Here is a 17,477-nt window from a genome sequence, read left to right on the forward strand (position 1 = left end):
AAGTTCATTGTTAATGGACAGAGAATCAAGCATTATCTTGAAGGCAACTTTGAGCAGGAATGCTCAAAACTGAGACTTGAGTGATTCTCAGTGAAGGTCCAGCTAAAGACGGTAAAGAAGCGCTTGCTGGGAGGCAACCCAGTCATTAGTAGGTTGTATGATTTGTTCTTACAGAGGCAAGTATCAAAAATGAAGGAATTCACAGAGTTACAGAAGGATTCAGCTCAAAAAGCAGAGAAAAAGAGCTTACTGGCGAAAAAACGCCAGGAATGGTACCATTTTCGGCGTTAAACGCCAGAATGGGCACCATTCTGGGCGTTTAACGCCAGGTGTGCAGCATCCTGGGCGTTCAGAAAAACGCCCAGTGCTAAAGGATTTCTGGCGTTTAACGCCAGCCAGGGCACCTGGCTGGGCGTTAAACGCCCAAAAGGGGTGCCAATTGGGCGTTAAACGCCAGAATGAGTGCCATTCTGGGTGTTTAACGCCAGAAAGGTGGGGGGACCACAATCTTGTTTTCAAATCAGTTTTTTTCAAACTTTCCTTTTCTCACCCATATTTTTTCATAAAAATACATTTCAATCCCTCATCATTCACTTTCAAATTTTCAAAAATTTAAAATCATTCTTCAAATCATTCCCAAATTTTGTTCAAAAACTCACCCTTCTTTCAATTTCTTTCCATATCTCCTCAAATCTCTTTTCAAATTTTTCTTTTTTTCGAAAATCTCTCCCCCCACTCTATAAATAAACGTTTTCCACCCCTCATTCCTCACACCATTCGAATTTCCTCTTCTTCTCTCTCTCTCTTCTCTTCTTTCTTTTCTTTTTGCTTGAGGACAAGCAAACCTCTAAGTTTGGTGTGCTTTTCCGTGATCACTAAGCCAAGATTCATCAAGATCATGGCTCCTAAAGGAAAACAAACCAATTTAAGAGGAAAGAAAGAGAATAATCCAAAGAATCTTTGGAATCAAGAGAAGTTCTTAACCAAAGAACATGAAGACCATTATCACAAAATAATGGGTCTGAGGTCAGTGATCCCGGAAGTTAAATTTGATCTGAAAGAAGATGAATATCCGGGGATCCAAGAGCAAATTCGAAATAGAGGATGGGAAGTTCTGACCAATCCTGAAATAAAGGTTGGAAGGAACATGGTTCAGGAATTCTACTCTAATCTGTGGCTAACAGATAAGCAAAGAATGACTGGAACTGCTTACCATACCTACAGAACCATGGTCAGAGGGAAAGTTATGTACTTCCATCTGGACAAAATAAGAGAAATCTTCAAACTACCTCAACTGCAAGATGATCCTGATTCCTTCAATAGGAGGATGGTGAGAGTAGATAAAGGGTTGGATCAAGTTCTAGAGGACATATGCCTCCCTGGGACTAAGTGGATAACCAATTCAAAGGGTGTCCCAAACCAACTCAAGAGGGGAGACCTCAAACCAATTGCAAGAGGTTGGCTAGACTTTATTGGGCGTTCCATATTGCCCACTAGCAACCGTTCTGAGGTCACCATCAAGAGAGCAGTGATGATTCATTGCATTATGCTTGGAAAAGAAGTGGAGGTCCATCATGTGATTGCTTGTGAGATCTACACAATTGCAAATAAGAATTCCACTGAAGCCAAATTGGCTTACCCAAGCTTGATCTCCTTGCTCTGTAAAGAGGCTGGGGTGAAGATGGGAGTAGATGAGTTCATACCCATTGAACACCCAATCACCAAGAAGTCAATGGAAGGACAAGTGCAAGACAACTCCATCAAGAGGAGGGCGCAGGAATTCCTCCCTGAATTCCCAAGAATTGACTACTGGACCAGCCTAGAAGCATCTATCTCCAAGTTACAAGAGACTAAGGAGCAACTGAAGGAAGAACAGCAGAATCAGAACTGCATGCTCTGCAAATTGCTGAAGGAACAAGAGAAGCAGGGGCGTGAACTCCAAGAGTTGAAATGCCAAAAGCTCTCCTCTCAAGCTGAGGGAGCATCCACTTCTCAAAATCAAGGTTGTTGAGTCCTAACTCTGTGAAAACCTCTATCATTAGGAGCCTATGTTTTTGCGTTTTTCTCTTTGATTTTGTTTTCTATTTTTATTTTTACTTTTTAGTCTCTTTTATTTTGTTTTTTTTGTTCTTAATTCATAATTAATAAAAGTAAAATTTTATGCCTTAAAGATATGAATGTCCTATGAATCCATCACCTCTCTTAAATGAAAAATGCTTTAATCACAAAAGAACAAGAAGTACAGGATTTCGAAATTTATCATTGAAACTAGTTGAATTAGTTTGATGTGGTGACAATACTTTTTGCTTTCTGAATGAATGCTTGAAAAGTGCATATGTCTCTTGAATTTGTTGTTTTGAGAATGTTAAAATTGTTGGCTCTTAAAAGAATGAGGAAAAAGAGAACTGTTATTGAGGATCTAAAATCATTAGACTGATTCTTGAAGCAAGAAAAAGCAGTGGATACAAAAAAAAAATTTCGAAAAAAAAGAGAAGAAGAAAAGAAAAAGAAAAAGAAAGAAATAAAGTCGTGATCCAAGGCAAAAAGAGTGTGCTTAAGAACCCTGGACACCTCTAATTGGGGACTCTAGCAAAGCTGGGTCACAATCTAAAAAGGTTCACCCAATTATGTGTCTGTGGCATGTATGTATCCGGTGGTAATACTGGAAGACAGAGTGCTTTGGGCCACAGCCAAGACTCATAAACTAGCTATGTTCAAGAATCATTATGCTCAACTAAGAGAATCAATAACACTATCTGAGTTCTGAGTTCTTATAGATGCCAATCATTCTGAACTTCAAGGGATAGAGTGAGATGCCAAAACTGTTCGGAGGCAAAAAGCTACTAGTCCCGCTCATCTAATTGGAGATATGTTTCCTTGATATTTTGGAGTCTATAGTATATTCTCTTCTTTTTATCCTATTTTGATTTTCAGTTGCTTGGGGACAAGCAACAATTTAAGTTTGGTGTTGTGATGAGCGGATAATTTGTATGCTTTTTGGCATTGTTTTTAGTATGTTTTTAGTATAATCTAGTTAGTTTTTAGTATATTTTTATTAGTTTTTAGCTAAAATTCACTTTTCTGGACTTTACTATGAGTTTGTGTGTTTTTCTGTGATTTCAGGTATCTTCTGGCTGAAATTGAGGGTCCTGAGCAAAAATCTGATTCCGAGACCAAAAAGGACTGCAGATGCTGTTGGATTCTGACCTCCCTGCACTCGAAGTGGATTTTCTGGAGCTACAGAAGCCCAATTGGCGTGCTCTCAACGGCATTGGAAAGTAGACATCCTGGGCTTTCCAGCAATATATGATAGTCCATACTTTTCCCAAGATTTGATGGCCCAAACCGGCGCGCAAAGTCACCCTCAGAAATTCCAGCGTTAAACGCTGGAACTGGCATAAAACTTGGAGTTAAACGCCCAAACTGGCATGAGAACTGGCGTTTAACTCCAGAAAACGTCTCTACACATAAAGGCTTCAATGCTCAGCCCAAGCACACACCAAGTGGACCCAGAAGTGGATTTTTACGTCATTTACTCATTTCTGTATACCCTAGGCTACTAGTTTACTATTAATAGGATCTTTTGACATTGTATCTGTACCTCATGACACGTTACACGTTTTCTTTGTGTATTTCCACGGCATGAGTCTCTAAACCTCATGGTTGGGGGTGAGGAGCTCTGCTGTGTCTTGATGGATTAATGCAATTACTACTGTTTCTTATTCAATCATGCTTGCTTCCATTCTAAGATAATACTTGTTCTTAATCCGGATGAATGTGATGATCCGTGACAATCATCATCATTCTCAACTATAAACGTGTGCCTGACAACCACCTCCGTTCTACCTTAGATTAAGTAGTTATCAGTTGGATTCTTTAATCGGAATATTCGTGGTATAAGCTAGAATTGATGGCGGCATTCAAGAGAATCCGGAAGGTCTAAACCTTGTCTGTGGTATTCTGAGTAGGATTCAATGATTGAATGACTGTGACGTGCTTCAAACTCCTGAAGGCGGGGCGTTAGTGACAGACGCAAAAGAATCATTGGATTCTATTCCGGCCTGATTGAGAACCGACAGATGAATTCCGCGTGCTGTGACAGAGCATTAGCAATCGTTTTCACTGAGAGGATGGGAGGTAGCCATTGACAACGGTGATACCCTACATACAGCTTGCCATGGAAGGAGACTTGCGTGCTTGAAGAAGAAGACAGTAGGAAAGCAGAGATTCAGAAGATGGAGCATCTCCAAACCTCAACCTATTCTCCATTACTACAAAACAAGTAATCATTTCATGTTCTTTTGCTTTTCACAATCAATCCTGATAATTTCTGATATCCTGACTAAGATTTACAAGATAACCATAGCTTGCTTCAAGCCGACAATCTCCGTGGGATCGACCCTTGCTCACGCAAGGTATTACTTGGACGACCCAGTGCACTTGCTGGTTAGTTGTGCGGGATTGCAAAAGTGTGATTGCAATTTCGTGCACCAAAAGTTTAACCTTGTCTGTGGTATTCCGAGTAGTATTCCGGGATTGAATGACTGTGACGAGCTTCAAACTCCTGATGGCTGGGCGTTAGTGACAGACGCAAAAGAATCAAGGGATTCTATTCCAACCTGATTGAGAACCGACAGATGATTAGCTGTGCTGTGATTGAGCATTTGGACCTTTTTCACTGAGAGGATGGGATGTAGCCATTGACAACGGTGATGCCCTACATATAGCTTGCCATGGAAAGGAGTAAGAAGGATTGGATGAGTAAGTAGTGAAGTAGAGTTTCAGAAGAAGCACATCATCTCCATACACCTATCTGAAATTCCCACCATGGAAATACATGAGTAACTTTATCTTTATTTTATGTTTATTATTTATTATTATTCGAAAATCCATAATCAATTATAATCTGCTTGACTGAGATTTACAAGATAACCATAGCTTGCTTCATACCAACAATCTCTGTGGGATCAACCCTTACTCACGTAAGGTTTATTACTTGGATGACCCAGTACACTTGCTGGTTAGTTGAACGGAGTTGTGTCCACACATAGCAAAGAGCCATAATAATGATTCCATACAATAACAAAGAGTACTACATTGATCTGATCACAATTTCGTCTACCAAGTTTTTGGCGCCGTTGCCAGGGATTGTTCGAGTATGGACAACTGACGGTTCATCTTGTTGCTCAGATTAGGTAATTTTCTTTTCAAAAAGTTTTCAAAAATCTTTCAAAGATATTTTTTTATTATTTTCGTTTTTCCAAGAATACTTTCGAAAAAAAATAATAAAAATACAAAAAAATTATAAAATCATAAAAATAAAAAATATTTTGTGTTTCTTGTTTGAGTTTTGAGTCAATTTTTAAGTTTGGTGTCAATTGCATGCTTTAAAAATTTTTTCTTGCATTTTTCGAAAATTCATATATTCATGGTGTTCTTCATGATCTTCAAGTTGTTCTTGACAAGTCTTCTTGTTTGATCTTGATGTTTTCTTGTTTTGTGTCTTTTATTGTTTTTCATATGCATTTTTCGTTTGTTAGAGTCCATGCATTAAAGATTTCTAAGTTTGGTGACTTGCATGTTTTCTTTGCATAAAAATTTTTTCAAAATTATGTTCTTGATGTTCATCATGATCTTCAAAGTGTTCTTGGTGTTCATCTTGACATTCATAGTGTTCTTACATGCATCTTGTGTTGTGATCCAAAATTTTTATGTTTTGGGTCATATTTGTGTTTTTCTCTCTCATCTTTAAAAATTCAAAAATCAAAAAAATATCTTTTCCTTTTTTCTCTCCAAATTTTCGAAATTTTGGGTTGACTTGGTCAAAATTTTTTAAAAATTAGTTGTTTCTTATAAGTCAAGTCAAATTTTCAATTTTAAAAATCTTATCTTTTTAAAATCTTTTTCAATTTTTATTATTTTCGAAAAATTCCAAAAATCTTTTTCAAAATCTTTTTCTTATCTTTATATCATATTTTCGAAATTACACTAACAAGTAATATGATTGATTCAAAAATTTGAAGTTTGTTACTTTCTTGTTAAGAAAGGTTCAATCTTTAAAATCTAGAATCCTATCTTTTTAAGTTTCTTGTTAGTTAAGTAATTAATTTTAATTTTAAAATTAAATCTTTTTCAACCATATCTTATCTATCTTATCTTTTTATCATATCTTTTTCAAAATTTTATCTTTTTCAAATTTTGACTTCAAAATATCTTATCTAACTTCTTATCTTCTTATCTTTTCAAATTTGATTTTAATATCTTTTTCAACTAACTATTTGACTTTTTGTTTGTTTCTTATCTTTTTCAAAACCACCTAACTACTTTTCCCTCTCTAATTTTCGAAAATATCTCATTCTTTTTTCAAAAATTCTTTTTAATTAATTAATTGTTTTAATTTTAATTCTATCTTATCTTTTATTTTCGAAATTATTAACTTCTTTTGCAAAATTATCTTCGAAATTCTCTATCTCTCCTCTTCTTCTATTTATTTATTTATTTACTAACACTTCTCTTCATCCTAAAATTCGAGCCTCCCTCTTTGAGTTTGAATTTTCCTCTTCTCCTTCCTATTCTTCTTCACTATTCTGCCCTTTCTTCTTCTACTAACATAAAGCAATCTCTATACTATGACATAGAGGATTCCTCTTCTTTTTCTTGTTCTCCTCGCTTTCATATGGGCAGGAATAAGGAAAAAGGCACTATTGTTGAAGCTGATCCAGAACCTGAAAGGACTCTGAAGAGGAAACTAAGAGAAGCTAAATTACAACAATCTAGAGGTAACCTTTCTGAAATTTTTGAACAAGAGAAGGAGATGGCAGCCGAACCCAACAACAATAATGCAAGGAGGAGACATAGAGGAGCTCAAAGAGCACCATTGGTTCTTCAAGAAGGCGCCACCCTCACTAAGGTGGACTCATTCCTTGTTCTTATTTTTTTTTTGCTTTTTGATTTTATATTATATGTTTAACTATGTTTTGTGTCTCTACTTCATGATCATTAGTGTTTAGTAACTATGTCTTAAAGTTATCAATAAATTCCATGAATCCTTCACCTCTCTTAAAAGAAAAATGTTTTAATTCAAAAGAACAAGAAGTACATGAGTTTCGAATTTATCCTTGAATTTAAGATAATTATATTGATGTGGTGACAATACTTTTTGTTTTCTGAATGAATGCTTGAACAGTGCATATTTTTGATCTTGTTGTTTATGAATGTTAAAATTGTTGGCTCATGAAAGAATGATAAAAAAGAGAAATGTTATTGATAATCTGAAAAATCATGAAATTGATTCTTGAAGCAAGAAAAAGCAGTGAAAAACAAAAGCTTGCGAAAAAAATGGCGAAAAAAATAGAAAGAAAAAGAAAAAAGCAAGCACAAAAAGCCAATAGCCCTTAAAATCAAAAGGCAAGGGTAAAAAGGATCCAAGGCTTTGAGCATCAATGGATAGGAGGGCCCAAGGAAATAAAATCCAGGCCTAAGCGGCTAAATCAAGCTGTCCCTAACCATGTGCTTGTGGCACGCAGGTCCAAGTGAAAAGCTTGAGACTGAGTGGTTAAAGTCGTGATCCAAAGCAAAAAGAGTGTGCTTAAGAGCTCTGGACACCTCTAACTGGGGACTCTAGCAAAGCTGAGTCACAATCTGAAAAGGTTCGCCCAGTCATGTGTCTGTGGCATTTATGTATCCGATGGTAATACTGGAAAACAAAGTGCTTAGGGCCACGACCAAGACTCATAAGTAGCTATGTTCAAGAATCAACATCCTTAACTAGGAAAGTCAATAACACTATCCAAGATTCTAAGTTCCTAGAGAAGCCAATCATTCTGAACTTCAAAGGAAAAAGGAGATGCCAAAACTGTTCAGAAGCAAAAAGCTACAAGTCCCGCTCATCTAATTAGAATTAATATTCATTGATATTTTGGAATTTACAGTATATTCTCTTCTTTTTATCCTAATTGATTTTCAGTTGCTTGGGGACAAGCAACAATTTAAGTTTGGTGTTGTGATGAGCGGATAATTTATACGCTTTTTGGCATTGTTTTTAGGTAGTTTTTAGTAAGTTCGAGCTACTTTTAGGGATATTTTCATTAGTTTTTATGTTAAATTCACATTTCTGGACTTCACTATGAGTTTGTGTGTTTTTCTGTGATTTCAAGTAATTTCTGGCTGAAATTGAGGGACCTGAGCAAAACTCTGAGAAGGAGGCTGACAAAGGACTACTGATGTTGTTGGAATCTGACCTCCCTGCACTCGAAATAGATTTTCTGGAGCTACAGAACTTCAAATATATAATAGTTTATACATTAGTAAAAAGTTCTAGTTATAATAAACTAGCTACTAGGTTTACATGAGTAAGTAATTGATGCATAAATCTACTTCTGGGGCCCACTTGGTGTATGCTTGGGCTGAGCTTGATCTATCCACAAGCTGAGGCTTCTATTGGAGTTGAACGCCAAGTTGTAACGTGTTTTGGGCGTTCAACTCCGGGTCGTGACGTGTTTCTGGCGTTTTACTCCAGACAGCAACATGGAACTGGCGTTAAGCGTCAGTTTACGTCGTCTATTCCCGAATAAAGTATAGACTATTATATATTGCTGGAAAGCCCTGGATGTCTACTTTCCAACGCCGTTCGGAGGGTGCCATTTGGAGTTCTTTAGCTCCAGAAAATCCATTTCGAGTGCAGGGAGATCAGATTCCAACAGCATCAGCAGTCCTTTGTCAGCCTCCTATCAGAGTTTTGCTCAAGTCCCTCAATTTCAGCCAGAAATTACCTGAAATCACAGAAAAATACACAAAATCATAGTAAATTCTAGAAATGTGAATTTAACATAAAAACTAATGAAAACATCCCTAAAAGTAGCTTGAACTTACCAAAAACCACCTAAAATCAATGCCAAAAAGCGTATAAATTATCCGCTCATCATGAGGCAAAATCAAGTGATGGAGGATTATCATATGAGAAACCGGGAGGCAAGGCTGGAAAATTTTGCATGAATGAATTGAAGGTTTGCTCAAGTGACGATGGCTCTCGATTAATGGAGTATGACACATTGAGTGCTCTTTGATTTTGATCCTCCCAATCACAACTTGAGGAATTGTGGAACTCATCACAGTATGGATCATCTTGTTACCTTGGGGGACAATCTTGCATGAATTTATTGGAAATACACTCTAGTGAAGATGTCAAAATATGAGTAGTTGTTAGACTCGTCAAAACCTGGATCATATTGTGTCTCTGGGAAATGTCCCATTTCAACTGATTGTTCACACTCTTGTTGACATGTCCAGATACCATGAGGGTGATGATATAAATCATCTTGTGGTTTTGGATCATATCTCATGTGAATTGCTTCATCATTTATCATTTCTTGGTGATACTCCCAGCCACCATAATGACTTGAATCATTTTGTGGTTGTGGGAAGTATCCCATATGATTCTCTTACTCATCTTGTGGTTCTGAAGTATATCTCCATTGATTGGAGTGCTCAGAATTTGTATCTTCTTGGTGATATTCCCAGCCACCATTGGAAATTGGTGATGGTGGGTAATATCCCATAAAATTTGTTTGATCATAAGATGAGTTGAACTCCATTTGAATTTTGTAAAACACAACACCAATGAAAATTGAAATTCATATCTCAAAGAAGAATTTCTTAGTGAGGCAATAACTCAAACACCTTGGTGTCAGCTTAAAATAGTGAATAAAAACAAAGAAAATGCTTAATCTAGACTTCTCACCCACTTAATCATTGTTGATCTAAATCAATCCTCGACAATGACGCCAAAAACGTGATGGGTGAAAAATTAGAATTCCACACAAAACTCACCAGCAAGTGTACCAGGTCGCATCAAGTAGTACTAACTCACAAGAGTGAGGTCGATCCCACAGGGATTGATGGATCAAGCAACTTTAGTGGGTGATTAGTTTAGTCAAGCTAACAATATTGAGTGATAATTGATGCAGCAGAAAGTAAATGATAGTGAATTAAAAGTGCATAAGAAGTAAATGAGCAGAAACATAAAGAGCAAGGAATGTAAATTGACAAATTCTTAAAGAACCAGAAAGGTAGATTGCAGCAAATGTAAAGGGGATTGGGTGCAGAGAATTGAAAGAAAGCAGTAAAGCAAGCAATTGAATAGATCTTGAGAACAAGTGACAAGAAATTTCAAGTGTAGGAAAATTAGATTCAAATCACAGTAGCTTCAAATGAAAAATGGCCAAAAGTAAAATTGCAGAAGAGAAGATTCAGAAACTGAAATTTCATAAGCCAATTGAATTCAATACTTGAAATATAAAGTGCAGAAAAATAAAACTGTATTAAAGAGAGCTTTCTATTCTATCCTACTCCTACTCCTGTTGCTCTCTAGCAGAGCCAACCTCCTTTTTAAAATGGAACAGATGCCTTTTTATAGGCTCTTACAAAATTAAAATGAAATTAAAATTAAAAACAAATTAAAATTAAATAAAATTCCTATTCTAACTATCTCTTGTGCCTTTGAGTGATGATAATGGGATTTGCTTGCTTTAGATTTGAAGAAGAGTAGATCCGGATGGCTTGGTTTATGTGGCATGGGTCAGGGTGCATTTGGTTGAATTTTGGTTGGAGGCATGCTCTAGTGGTGTCTTGTTGCTCACTAGCGCTCACTAAGTGAGCACTGTGCTCACTATTTGAGCGCTACTCCTTGGTTCAATGTGTCCCCCTCTTTGAACCTTGGCCAGCGAATGTTTGGTGCCTTGGTGAGTGCTTTTGGGGCCTTAAAGATGCCTATCACTTGTACTTCAATTTTGTGCCAAATATAGATTATTATATATCGTTGGAAAGCTCTGAATGTCAGCTTTCCAACACAACTAGAAGCGCATTAATTGGACATCTGTAGCTCAAGTTATGGCCCTTTAAAGAAGACATGGTCATGATGTCATAAGACTTAAAGAAAAGCCCGAAAATGCTCACTAAGAGAGCATAGTGCTCATTTCTTTGAGCACTATTAGAGTGCCCCACTGCTGCCCCTTGGTTCCTTGGTTGAGTGGCACGCAAATGCTCAGTAGAGTGAGCATAGTGCTCACTAAGTGAGCGCCAACCTTGTCTTGGTCTTGTTTCCAAGCTTAAGATCGCCACGCTTTATTTTCATGCGTGGCCTAATGTCCAAAGAGTGCTCAATCTTCAAAGCGTGCCCAAAATTCCTCTTTTCTTCTTTTTAGCTTATTTTGTATTTTTTTGCTTCTTTTTCTACTTATTTCCTACAAGATTTATAAAATCAAAAGATCAAAGAAATATACCATTTAAGCACAAAAGCAACCAATATTTAGGCACTATTCATCAATTTCTTGTATGAAAAAGCATAGAAAAACATGACATGATGACATGTCATCATGAGCTAAGGATCCTTTCCTTGTTGGAACCACAGCTATGCCAATTATGTTGGATTAATCTCACTTGATCAACCCTGACATTGGTAGGTATGTTAAATGAGCATAAGTGTTCTTAACCCACAAATCCTAAATTGCTTGCTAATTGCCTTAGCAATAACTTAGCATTAATGGGAACAAGAACAATTAACAATCCAAGGATTGACATTAAATGTTGGACATTCCAACTCTAGGAACTTAATTGCTCACTTTACCCAAGCCAAGAGACAAAAATTTAGCCTAAATCCATGTTTGACATTTTGTCAAACACTTGGTGGGCAAAAAGCTTAAACATGATAAAATAAGAAAAGGCTTGGAAGTAAAAGCAATAATTGATTTAAATCAACAAGAATAGCATAGGGAAGCATAGAATAACACCAAATATCAAACTCATCAACAAGAAAGTGAAATTGCAAAAGCGAAGCAAAATTGAACTATAACTTGAATGAGAAGAAAGAGTAATGACAATATAACTATAAAGAGTAATAACAACAGAATACTTACAATGAGATTAGCAAAATCCAATGATCAAAAATGGAAATGGCACTTGGAATGTAAAACCCTAATGAAACCCTAATGGAGAAGATGAGAAAAACTTAGAGAAAAATAAAACTTAAAAAATCTTCTATTCTACTCCTAAAACTATACTGATGATATGCTATGTTATTTTCTTCATTTCCCCTCCAATACAAACTAAACGATTTCAGAAATGGTCCTCCAAAGCCCCCAAATCACGAGTCACGTGCCTTTCTAATGAAGTCATGCGCGGACACCTGTGCAGACGCACACTCTGCGAAAATTCCCTCCTGTGCGTACGCACGAGTGCTTGTGCGCACGCACACTAGGCGATTCTTGGCGGGATGCGCGATACATTCGAATTGATCCACATGCTCTGCTTGGGCTCCTGTGCAGACGCACAAGAGGTTGTGCGCACGCACGCGTCTCTGAGCTCACCTCCTTTGATTCTTCAAGTTTCCTCCACTTTGCAAGCTCTTCTTCTATTTTCTCCAACCCATTCCTACCTTATACACCTGAAATCACTCACAAACACATCAAGGCATCGAATGGAAGGCAAATAAAATAAAAATAGATCAAACTAAGCACAAAAGAGCATATTTTCATAATCAAGCACAATTTGGGAGGAAAGTTCAAAAGCATGCTATTCAAGGGAATAAGTGTGAGTTTATGTGATGAAATCCATTCAATTATAACCAAAAATCATCATCAAATATGGATTCATCAATCTCCCTTAGCATTTTTCTTTGTCCTTGAAGTAGCAAGGTGAGAGAGTCATCCATTGGGGCTTGGGGTGAATAGGAGGGTACATTATTTTGGAGAAAGGGTTCATAATGGGAAAGTAGTTCTTCTTGGTCAAAATATGGAGGTGGTAGATATGAATTGTGTGGCTCTTGGGAGTATTGATGTTGTGGTGATTCCATATATAGCTCATATGGCTCAAAAGGTGGTTGGTATGGTGGATATGGATTAGGATCATATGGAGGTGTTGGTGAAAAGGTGCTTGCGAGTATGATTGATGACTATGTTGAGGGCATGGCTTATAGGCATATGGTGGCAGTTCTTGATAGTCACAAGGAGATTCACCATAGCCATTTGATTGGTATGCATCATAGAATGGATATAGTTCATAGTGCATTGGTAGAGGTTATTACCAAGAGGATTGATCATATGCATATGGCTCCTCCCACCTTTGATTGTCCCATCCTTGATGCATATTCTCATTGTAGCTCCCATTGCCTACAACATAGTTAGAACCAAACTCATAGCCAAAGTGAGAATTCATGATGAAAAGAGAAAACAAAAACAAAAGCTAACAAGAAATAATGAAACAAAGTCCTAAAACTAGCAAAAACTAACAAGCAATCTAAAAATCAAGCTATTCACAATGTTCACATATGTACAATAACTAATAACAAGGCACACGTTTGCAATTCCCCAGCAATGGCGCCATTTTGATGAACGAATTTTTGTGTGGTAAAGAATTTCACAAATGAAATCTTGTTGCAAGTATAGTTTCTAAACCATCAAAGAATCCTTTCAGACAAAAAATTGTTTGTCACAGGTAACAGACCCCGTAAAAATAATAACCGAAGTATTCAAACCTCGGGTCGTCTCTCAAAGGAATTGCAGGGAAGTGTTCTTGCTATTGGTTATGGGATGTATATTTTGGGGTTATGAATAGGAGAACAAGAAAAGTAAATTGCAAGAATTAAACTAGTAGCTAAGAAAGCTCTTGGCAAGGTATATGAGAACTAGAAGTCCTATCCTCATTATCCTCCTCGATTGTTATATCAATTGTCCATTGCTCCCACTTAGTCAACCTCTAACTATGAAGAAAAGTCAAGTGGATAAATCAATTTGATTCATCAAGTCCTAGTCAACTCCTAAGGAAAGACTAGCTTTAGTAGAATTCAAATCAATTAGCAACTTCTAATTATCAATAAACAAGAGAATTTGATAACTCAAGTGTCACCAATTACTCAACCTAAGCCAAGAGGAGAAAATTATACTCTAGCATCCTTCCAAGCATTTAATCAAACACTTGGAAGGCATAAAAGGAAAGCGTAGTAGAATGACAACAAGAATGAAATCTAATAACTACTAATTGCAAGGAAATAAACAACAACAAAACAATTAAGTAATAAGAGAAATCAAAACATGAATTGCATTAAAAAGAATTAGAAGAATAAGAGTGCATCAACATAAAAGTAAAGAATTACAAGAATTAAAGTACAAAACTAGAGAGAGGAAGAGTAGAGGAGCAAGAATTGATAAAGGAAAAGTAAATCAAAGCATGAATTAAACCTAGATCTAGAGATAAATTAAACCTAATCCTAATCCTAGAGAGAAGAGAGAAGCTCTCTCTCTAGAAACTAACTCTAAACTACTTCTAAAACTAAAGTATGACTGATTGGTAAAGGTGTGTTGATCCCCTTCTAATCCTTGGGTTTAATAGCATCAGAAGTGAGTTGGATTTGGGTCTGGGAAGCCCAGAAATCTCCCCCAGCGGATTCACTTTAATGAGGTCATGTGCGAGCGTCGACACGTACGTGTGGGTCACGCATACCCGTCGCTTGACAATTTGCTATCCATGCGTACACGTCATGTACGCGTACGCGTCGCCATGTGACTTCACTTTCCACGTGTGCGCATCGATCTCAGCATCCCAAATCCTTGTTTTTCCATGAGTTCTCCACTTGCATGCTTTTTCTCTTCATTCCTTTGATCTATTCCTAGCCTTTCCAAACTGAACTAACTAACAAACACATCAAGGCATCTAGTGGAATCAAAGGTGAATTAAAATCAACCAATTAAGGGCCTAAAAAGCATGTTTTCACACTTAAGCATAATATAGGAGACAATCATGAAATCATGCTATTTCATTGAATAAATGTGGGTAAAAGGTGATAAAATCCCCTAAATTAAGCACAAGATGTACCACGAAATAGTTGTGCATCAGCATGATGCACGCGTACGCGTCCCTTGCAAGTTTTCCAATCTCAAGTTCGAAAGTATCACAGGTGCTCATTCGAATAGAGTGTTGCGTTCTTTGCAAATGAACGCTGATCCTCCACCCACGCGTGCGCGCCATGCATGCGTATGCGTGGATTTTCAAATGTGTTATCCTGCACGTAAGCGCCATGTACGCGTGCGTGTCACTTGTGAACATAGTGTTCATCAAATGAACGTAGCGTTCTCCTGCACCTTGCTTCTTTGTTTTTTCTTTTCATCATCCTTTCACCTGCCATCTATCAAACAAGCAATCAAAGCCTAGCCAAAATCATAAGGTTTTGCATTATTCATAATAATCACCTAATTCTTGCATAAATCTCATGATTTTGTACAAAATTAATAATGTTTGATTGATTCTAGATAAACATGAAATTCCACTCCAATCACTTACTTATTGTGCAAGAAAGTGCATGAAACATAATGAAAAAAAGTAAAAATGCTAGTAAAACTAGCCTAAGATGACTTGTCATCACGTACGTGTGACCAAGAGAACGTTGGTGTGCAAACATTGCCTCAAATGTTGCCTCCAACGTCCTCAGTGAGATCTCAAATTTTGGAGTTGGAAAACTTGCTGCAACGCGTATGCATCGATGACGCGTACACGTGGAAGCAAATTCTAGCCATTCTCGCAAATGCGTGAGTGATGCACATGCGCAAAATGTTGTTTTGACGCATACGCGTGGGCGACGGCACGTGTGGATGAAAAAATGTTGGTGGACCAATGGTGCACAGAATTGTGATTCACACTTCTCACTACTCCAGTGCCACTAACCAGCATGTGCATTGGATCATCCAAGTAATACCTTACGTGAGTAAGGGTCGATCCCACGGAGATTGCTGGCTTGAAGAAAGCTATGGTTATCTTATTATTCTTAGTCAAGATATCAATAACAGTTTTTAATTTTATTTGTAAAAAGTAAGAGAACATGAAATGAATAATACTTGTTATGCAGTAATGGAGAATAGGTTGAAGTTTTGGAGATGCTCTGTCTTCTAAATCTCTGCTTTCCTACGGTTGTCTTCTTCACGCACGCAAGGCTTCTTCCATGGCACGCTGTATGTTGGTGGATCACTGTTGTCAACGGCTACCATCCGTCCTTTTAGTGAAAATGGTCCAACTACGGGTTTCGTAGGGCTAATCATCTGTCGGTTCTCACTCGTGCTAGAATAGGATCCATTGATCCTTTTGCACACTGTCACTGTGCCCAGCATTTGTGAGTTTGAAGCTCGTCACAGTCACCCTTCCCAGATCCTACTCGGAATACCATAGACAAGGTTTAGACTTTCTGGATCTCAAGAGTTCTGCCATTTGATTCTAGCTTATACCACAAAGACTCTGGTTTCACATATTTGAATACTCTGTTGTCAGGAGAGGCAATCAAACTCGTGAACTAGGAACCTAAGAGATACACACTCAATCTAAGGTAGAACGGAAGTGGTTGTCAGGCACACGTTCATAAGTTGAGAATGGTGATGAGTGTCACGGATCATCATATTCATCATGTTAAAGTACGAATGAATATCTTATAATAGAAACAAGCGTGATTAAATAGAAAACAGAAATAATTGCATTAATCCATCGAGACACAGCAGAGCTCCTCACCCCCAACCATGGGGTTTAGAGACTCATGCCGTAGAAGATAAAAATTCAAATGTAAAATGTCATGAGGTACAAAATGAATCTCTAAAAGTAGTTTTTATATTAAACTAGTAACCTAGGTTTACAGAAAATGGGCAAACTAAGATAGATAGTGCATAAATCCACTTCCGGGGCCCACTTGGTGTGTGTTTGGACTGAGCATTGAAGCTTTCACATGCATAGGCTATTCCTGGCGTTAAACGCCAGTTTTGGTGCCAGTTTGGGTGTTTAACTCTAACGTTTATGCCAATTTTGGCGTTTAACGCCAGAAAATGGTAAAAAGCTAGCATTTAAACGCCAGTTTGTGCTATCAAATCTCGGGAAAAGTATAAACTATTATACATTGTTGGAAAGCCCAAGATATCTACTTTCGAAAGCAATTGAGGGCGTGCCAATTGAGCTTTTGTAGCTCCAGAAAATCCATTTCGCGTGCAGGAGGGTCAGAATCCAACAGCATCTGCAGTCCTTTTTCAGCCTCTGAATCAGATTTTTGCTCAGGTCCCTCAATTTCAGCCAGAAAATACCTGAAATCATAGAAAAATACATAAATTCATAGTAAAGTCCAGAAAATGTGATTTTTGCATAAAAACTATTAAAAATGTACTAAAAAGTAACTAAAGCATACTAAAAACTACATGAAAATACCACCAAAAAGCGTATAAAATATCCGCTCATCACAACACCAAACTTAAACGGTTGCTTGTCCCCAAGCAACTAGATAAATAAAATAAGGTAGAAGGAAAATCAAGAGGCAATACATCTCAGAGTTTTAATTGAAGCTCAGATTCTGATTAGATGAGCAGGACTAGTAGCTTTTTACTCCTAAACAGTTTTGGCATCTCAATTTATCCTTTGAAGTTCAGAATGATTGACATCCATAGGAACTCAGAATTCAGATA

Source organism: Arachis hypogaea, chromosome 10, assembly GCF_003086295.3.
Source record: "Arachis hypogaea cultivar Tifrunner chromosome 10, arahy.Tifrunner.gnm2.J5K5, whole genome shotgun sequence".
Taxonomy (NCBI): domain Eukaryota; kingdom Viridiplantae; phylum Streptophyta; class Magnoliopsida; order Fabales; family Fabaceae; genus Arachis; species Arachis hypogaea.